An 8,915-nucleotide genomic window follows, 5' to 3' on the forward strand; every position below is an offset into this window, starting at 1 on the left:
TCAATTCTACAAGTGATATAGCAAAGCTATAAAGAAAATAAGTGTTTGAATAACAAAAAGAATTTCTAAAAAGTAGGTTTGCAGAGCTTTGAAGTTTTTTTGTGTTAAGTAAGTGTCATTTTCTTCCTCTTTATGCTGCCTTTTATAGAATAGACTTTTCCTTTTAATGTAAGCCCTTCCCCCTTAGTTCATTCCTTATTATCCAATAACTTGCTGATTTGACTGCTGTCAGATGATGAGTTTTCATCTAGTAGCTTGAGCTTTTTCCCTCTAAAACTACAATTTTTCCACCAGATAGCAACTGTCCTCTGTGAAAATAAAAAAATCAACTGAATTACCTTCTTTTAATGTGAAAGAGGGTATCTTTGCCGTCCGCATTGCTACCTCATAAAGTACTTTTAAAAACCTGGATCGCACACTGTTCACCTGTAACATAACTAAATACTCACTAAGTCATTAGTTAAAGTTCAGTGGCTTGGGCAGGCCTAGAACGTGCCTAACAAATGTTTTCAGTCCAAACAACTTGGCCTTAAGGTGCATGACTAATCTGGGTGGTAACATAAACTGTATTATTTAGTAGTAAAACGACAGTTTTTCAAGATATCAAACAGTATTGTCCTATGTCCTAGTGATAACAACTAATGGAAAAACAGAAAATGGGAACTTTTTGTTGGCAATGTACATGACGAATGTATCTATTTTTATCCTTGGCACCTTTCTCTATAGCAATTGGGTAAACTAAAGCTGAGGGATAGGCTTATAATAGCCTTGGATATTAACTTGTAAACCTAACTGGACCGACCTTGAATTCCAACTCACATATTCACCCGAGTTTCTCCTTAACTATAAGATGAGAAATAACTAGACTTGACATTCGTGTCATGTTTTCTATGTTCATATCGTTTTCGTGTCATATTCAATATTTTAACGAGTCGTGTCATGTAATGTCCGTTAAAATAAATGGGTATATAACATGACCAGAAATTGCCTCGTTAATATTAATGCTAGGAAACCAAAATTTTAAATTAGATTTGCAAATCAAATGATATGGTTGTTGATGAATGGTTCATTACTACAGCGTTGAATAACGTGCTTATTTTCTATTAGTGACACATCATTTGGTTTGCAAATTTGATTTAAAATTTTGGTTTCCCTAGCATTACCCATATGGATAATAGTTGTAGAAGCGGGTTTCAAACCTGAGACCTCTAGTTTTTAGCTTTAAGGAAGCCTCGTAATCCTCCATTTACCACTTAGCCACCAATTTGTGGTTTATAATAAAAATTAAGAAAATTTAAAAATGTAATCACAATAAATCGGCTCCATGGACCAGTAAAAAATTAGGATCCACAGGTTTCTATCAGAATGTGAAATGAGAAATAATTAGACCTGAGATTCATGTCGTGTTTTATGTATTCCTATCGATTTCGTGTCATATTTTAACAAGTCGTGCCGTGTAAGACCCATTAAAATAAACGGGTATATGACCCGACCAGAAATTGATTCGTTAATTTTAATAGGTAATATGACATGACCCGTTACTTGTTAAAGAAAATATATTTTAAGCCAATAAATAATCAAATGAAAAATATAATACTAAATAGTATACACATACCACATTGTCACATAAATATTACTTGAAACATAAAAATACATTTGTCTTTCAAGCATCACATAAATATTAATTAACGTAGAAGTGTGAAAAATATTGAAAAAAAAATATTATATAAACGCTCGTACTAATTAACAAGCTTTACAACTTTCGTGAAGGGCTCAACTTTCAAATTTGCCACTATAATCACTTAAACTATAGATCGAAATTTAACTATTGATTGTCGTTTACATTTATGCTTCTCACCAAATTTGTCTTTTCAGATCTTCTTTTTTGAAAACATAATCTTTTTTAGGATGCAGAAAGATGAACGGTTTAGGTCGCTGATATTACATTCAGAGTTTACTGTTAGTAAAAACATTGCTTGGAGTTTATAAAGTGTCTAGAAACTATATAACATCAACTCATATTTCAGTTAAATATAAATATTAGAACATGATATCAATGATTCGAACTATTCATTTTTTTATAAATGTGCTAAAATATCATGTTTAAAAAAATTTGAAAAACAAAATTCAATGAGAAGAATAAGGCGTAAACAACGATTGAAGATTAAGTCTAAATCTAAGATTTATGGATTATGGTGTTAGATTTTAGAGTTGACCGCTTCACAAAGTTGTAAAGCTTGTCATTACGAGTAATTGTGTGTGTGTGTGTGTATATATTTTACATTTTTCACATTCTACAATGATTATTATGAATTTTATTAGTTTTGCACTCAAATAAAAAATACTATTCATGAGGGTTTGAAAGGTTTTAAATCTAAACGCCGATGTAACCATTGTCTATGCGTGGAGGATGCAATCCCAATTGTCTATATATTCTTTCCCTTTTTTACACTTGTACATTAATTATTATGATTTTTTTAATGTGTTTGGTATTTTAAGATTATTTTAATATTTTTATTTTTTAATGTGTTTTACAATATTTTAATTTCACTTTTAAGAGAATAAAACATTTATGAGTATGAGTGTATGAGAGAGGGTAAAACAAATTTGGGTAAAAAAGTTTTGGGTAACAAATCAAGTAAAAATCTCACAATAAAAATAAATATATAAAACTTAAATTTTTTAAACTTATATAGAATAATAATACGATAATACATATTTAACATACAATATATACATTATGGTTGTTGTATTTTATGGTAAGTTTTTATTAGTAGTTTAAGTTTAAAATCATCAAAATAATATTTTTCTTAATAGTCGAAACGTGTTACCTACAGGTTACCCGAGTGTAAATCCGTTAACGACCCGTTTTTAACGGGTGACCTGATAACAACCCGATTAGTTGTTATGTTGATCCGAAACTCGTTATTTTCGTATTATTTTCGTTTCATATTAACAGATCGTGTAAGAAACTATCAGGTTTTATAATAACATGCATGCATTTGTGTCAAAATATATAAGAGATTCCATCACACACAATGTTGACTAAGAAATTAGAAGAAGAAAAAACTTTGCTAATAGGCGAGGACCATTCGATCTTCAAATCCTGGGAATCTGCGTGGTTTTCTTGTGCTATATCTCTTAGCTAGTTGTCTGCAGTATACGTGTACGCCATACATTTCTTAATTTTTTAGCTATATTACTAGCTAGCTATTGGCGTATTTTTCCTGCTATCAACTTACTTGCACATTTCTACTTTTTGTTTTCTCCATGTATGTGCACACACTAGTGGATCCATTAAGGGGCATGGGGGGTCAGGTGACCCCCCGAATTTCAATGAACATCCATAGATACCTTACGTGCTGATCCTTCAAACCTCGGTGAATGTCCATGGATACCTTGAGTGTTGCCCTTTTGAAGATTAGAGTTGGCTTCATACTTGCCCTCCAAACGACTTCAGGCCTACCAAAACCCGATGAATGTCCGTGAATACCTTGGGTGCTGCCCCTTGCATACATTAACATGTCTATAGTATACATTTTCAAATGACTTTAGGCCTACGAAAACTTGATCAAATGGCAATATGCATGCTATTTATGGTATAAAAAAATTTGCGCACTATGCGCTCTATTTTTACTGACCCCCCTAATATTATTTCCTAGATCCGCCACTGGTTGCACATGTATTTTGTTGTCTTCAAACTAGCACATTTATGGGTTTTGTGCTCTCATGATTCTCCATACTTGCTCCTAAATCTTTCTTACCACACAATTAAGCATGCACATGCAATTTTCTTTCCATAGCGGCTAACACACTTACAATACCACATTATTCTTGAATTGAGTTTCATTAATATTGGTTTAAGCGGTTGAACAAAAGAGAAAGTTTTTTCGTTTTTATTTTATTGTTTAACTTATAAAAAAAAAAGAAAAAAAAGAATAGAAAGTTTGATTTGGACATACTACGTCACCATGGCCATCAATTGTTAACTGGTTCATTATCCATGACATTGACAAATTAACGAATTAAGTTTTTTTTAGGGTGAATTACATTTTTCCACTTATGGCTATTGCAACATCATATAACATCATTAAAAAAATCACTTTCATACCTCACGTACTATTTTATTTCAATATAATATCTCCGTTCCATTTTATATCCATTGCTCCGTTAAGAGCTGACGTGGCAGTCCACTCCTTACAAAATTAAATTAAAACAAAATGAAAAAGGGTCAATCCCCTCTTCTTCCACCTGAACACAAGGCCTCCATCTCCTCCAATCTCCATAACCACCAGTGCACCACCCCTCCCAATCCCTAAACCCTCATTCTCTAATCCTCCAAATTCTTCTTCTTCCCCAAATTTCCGTAATAAATCTCTCTAGTTTCATTCTCAAGCCGAAAAAGAAACCCCCAGAAATTTCATAGATTTCGAAATTTTATTTCCCAAAATTCAAAAACCCCAAAAAATTCAAAAGATCATGACGTCGACAGAGAACCAGCCGCTTAGGCCACATACAGCGAAACCAAGGTCACCGAAAGACGCGATCTTTGAGAGGCCGCCGCTGTGGGGGGAGAAGTTCGCCAAGGACGAGCCCTCCTCAAATGGGTCGTTGGTCTATGATCTGATGGAGATTTAAATTAAACCATCGGTATTCGAAGGAGATTTAAATTCAGGAACTTCTTCAATATTGAAAAAATAAGTAATAGATCGTTTGTTTACGCCACAAATAAATCGAACTTCTTTATCATACGATTGTGCCACAGAGGGGTTTAATCTATAGTTAAGCTTTTTCCTATTCCTTATTGATGCGATGAAAGTTAAGCACTCAAATTAAACCCTCTTGTTGTCAAATTGTAGTAATAATGCAAGTAGGGATCGTTCTAAACCGGGGATTAGGAGGGCTTGCTAAAACTTCTAAACTAACTCAAAAACATAAAAACAAAGTTAAAGACGATTGAATAGACTTAAAGAACTCAAAACAGGTTCACAAGACTCAAAATAACTTAAAGACACTCAAAACTGCCTAAAAACACAAACTAGGCAGTTTCTGACTCTAACACAACTTTGGACGAAATTTGGGTTTTGACTTGACTCAAAACACTCTAAAACACAAACAAAACAAATTTTAAACACTTTGAAACAAGAAAGTAAAAGGGGGATTTTAGTTTTGATGAATTTGAAACAAACAAACAAGTTATAAAACTAGGCAGATTGTAAAACGAATTTAAGAAATAAGATGATGGATGGATTAGTTAGAGGTCCGCTCTTCACACATGACACACTTGTATATGAATTGATTTCCAATTGCTTTTCAATAAACTATGATGCTCAACACCCCAGATTAACCGTGATGCACAAATTAACCCTCAGATTTTCCTTTACTCATTGAATTGGATGAATGCATGCGACAACCCAAATCATTCTCTAAAAGTCCCCTATATGAATGCATAATAGAGATACAATCAGAGATCATTACGTTCAATGAAAATCATAAGTGTTGACGAGGCAATTATAACTATGAATGCATGATACAATTGCCAAGAATTCAATTAACGCGATTGTGATAAAATACCTTCGCTACTCATGACTATAAACTTGTAACGATTAGGTAAAACTCATTTATATTCTAGCATCTAATTCATGCATGAAAACTAAGTATGCATCCTTAATAAACATACAAGAATCAGTTATGAATAAAATAGATAATTGAATTGCAATCACAACTTATCAAATCACAATTGGAAGAAATCAATTCAAATCTCAAGCATGTTCATGGCTTCAAACTTCCCCCTAACTAAATAGGGGTTTAGCCACTCATAATTGCAACAAAATTAGACAATAACAATGTAGACATTGAAAGCAAGAACGAAGTACACCTAAAACGCTCCAAAGTTCCAAGCTTGAAACGCCAAGGACCTTTGTTTTCACCACCTTGTTGTAGCACAAGTGTCTAGGATATGTATGGATATATGGATGGAATGGATTTGCACGGCTAAGAGATGAAAGTGTATGGATTGGTGAGATGTAGTATGGCTAGATGAATGGATGGAGGTCACTACAAGGAAATTGTGTTTGTGAATGAAGCTCTTTTGATGGATCAAGATTGTCCTTAGGAAGGGGAATGGTGGATGTATTTATAGGCTAAGGAGAGGACCACTTCAATTCCTTGCATGTGCAGTTTGTATGGGTGTGTGATGTCCATGTTTCCCTTTACATTTGCACACACATGACCTCCATCATCTCAGCCACAAATCAACCCATTTTATGCCCATGTGTGTGTGTTTCCTTTGCCCATGTGTGTGTGTTTTTCCTTTGCATTTGCACACACATATTCTTCATTATTTCAGCCAACAATCCACCCATTTTCTGCCCATGTCAAACTGTCCATGCCATGCCTTTCTCTTTGTGTGTGTGCTGTCCATGTTTCTTCCATGTGCCTTGTTCATCTTCTGGCTGTGCATTTCCACTTGCTCCAAAGCCAAATAAGTGCAATCATAACCCCATTTGCTGCTGAGTGTTGATGACAAAGCAAAACACAAAACAAGTGCCTTTACTTTCTCACTTTATTAGCCAAATCTGCTTAGCCCTTTTCTGAACCTTTCAGTGTTACAATGCCCATAACTTCTTGTAGAAAAATGATATTAACAATCCGTAAATTGCTCCAGAAAATAGACATCTGTAGCTTTCCAAGCATATAAGGCTCATTCTCTCATTCATTCTGAGCTGTTTGTAACATGCTTCCAAAGTCAGCTAATCTGCACAGGCAGTTTTGACGAATTTATTACTTAATAACTCACTTGTGCTACTTTTCTTTTCTTTGCTTGATAAATCACACAAAACACAAAAACATAGTAAATAGCTCAAAAATATAAGGAACTAACTAAGAAAAGACAAGTGAATTTTATGTAAAATATATATAAATATGAGCTTATCAAATACCCCCACACTTAGCTTTTGCTAGTCCTCGAGCAAAATAAAGAAAACAAAACACAAACTAAACCTTCCAACGTTTGCCTCAGGGATTTCCAACGCACATGACAAGTTAAAAATCATCATTCCCACAGATTTTAGTCAACTTAAAACTTGAGCACATACTTAATCACAATCACCACTTACTAGTTCACATTTAACCAATTAAAACGATGTTTTGAATGTAGTAACATGCCTTAGAGAATTTGCCCAATTCCTTACAAGATATGCACTCAATTTTCACTTAGATTTTCTGACTACACACCCTACACTAGGTACATGTGAGAAGATTGATGTAAACATGAAAACTAGTACTCACATATATGTATAACAAGAAAGCATTTTCTGGTATTAATAAGCATGTTTAGATATGATCTCATGAATGGAATGCTACTACGTAGATGCGAACCAGTGACACCATATGCTCATACCAAATTCGAACTCCACAAATTGAAACACATAACACTCAAGATAGAAGTCAAGGGTTGTAACGGGGTTTGGGGTATTGGCTAATAAAGAAAGGATAGGAATAACAATTGTTCTTAAAGCGATAGCAAGCAAAGCAATGAAATAGACACTTTGGAATTCACTTTAGAATGCAAAATCAACTTTTAAATACAAAGGGAAGATTCATGCAACACTTAGGGCTCTTTTTCACAACTTTTCTTCTTTTCATTCTATTTTCCACGAATTTTTTTTTCTTTTTCTTTTCTACCCGTGCCTTATTAAGGACTTTGGCACACACACACACACAAGAATCACTTCCCCCACACTTGTTTTTCTGCAAAAGTTCAACAAAAGGAATTCCTTCTAAATTATGTTTTACTATGCTTCAAGAACAAGGGTATGGATGGTCCTAATCTAGGCTAGGTGAGGATAGTGTGGGTTAACAAAGAACATAGGCTACACAAGGCTCAATGGGGTTAAACTTAAACACATAACGAAATAGGGCACGGCAATTTGGCTGTGGTGGTCACTACACAACTTCATCTTGAATATGTATTATGCAAATCAATAACATGCTTTGAATGAAATAGGCATGAGTTCTAGCATTTGGAACTAATTGATGAAACGCCTTCTAAGTAGCAACCAAGCAAAGAATAATGAGATCATGCAACGACTTTAGAAAACAATGATGCACAGATTATTAACTCTCCAAATAAACGTTTAGGCTCAAGTCTCACAAGGTTGTAGCGTACATTTGAGTTCCTTCTTTCAAGCATGTTACAAAACTGATTTTTTCCTTTATGATTGCATGTGAATTCATAAATTATAACCACAACCAAGCATACACCAAAGAGTAAATCAAAATTTCATCCATGTTTATAACTTTCTTTAACAATCATGCAATTAAAAACCAAATCCTCATCATTGTGTTGGAAGGTACCCTAAGACACAAATTAACATACAAAAACAACTCTTTTTGGGTTTTTCAAAACAATTTTTCAAATTTTTATGTCAAAACACACTGAAACACTCCAAAACAGCTTTAAAACACTTAAAACAGCAAGGTACAACACTAGAAGTAATGGGTGATAAACTCCTACGAATTTCATGCAAAATGGTTACCCCCCCCAACACTTAAATCAAACATTGTCCTCAATGTTTCAAGCATAAACTCACATAAACAAATAACGAATAAACATGACAAGTATGGCAAAGTAAAAATTAGACAGAGTAGAGTTTAAGAACGCAAATCTGGTTTTGGAGATAGATGATCTTGTTATCTTTCCACAGCTTTGATCTCAAACTGGTTTGGAATTTTGAGCGAGGAATATGAGAGTTCCTTGGTTTCAAATCAGACTCCTTCTGCTGGGTTGATTTGATTGTGCAGTCTGCATTCTTCTCTGCTTGTTTCTTTTGCACGGCGGGCAGGCACGAGGTAGAGGTGTTAGTCTATTTCTTTCTTCAATCTTTCCAAGTGCCCACCTCTTGCTTTCTTTC

General features: G+C 34.1%; 1 non-coding gene across 1 annotated transcript; it reads right to left on the minus strand.

The window, feature by feature from the left end:
* Positions 1 to 1,298: 1,298 nt before the first annotated feature.
* On the minus strand, positions 1,299 to 1,403 carry LOC114823824 (small nucleolar RNA snoR2/U65). Its single transcript, XR_003771771.1, has one exon. It is a non-coding gene; the product is annotated as a small nucleolar RNA snoR2/U65 (small nucleolar RNA).
* Positions 1,404 to 8,915: the final 7,512 nt, after the last annotated feature.

Source organism: Malus domestica, chromosome 17, assembly GCF_042453785.1.
Source record: "Malus domestica chromosome 17, GDT2T_hap1".
Lineage (NCBI taxonomy): Eukaryota > Viridiplantae > Streptophyta > Magnoliopsida > Rosales > Rosaceae > Malus > Malus domestica.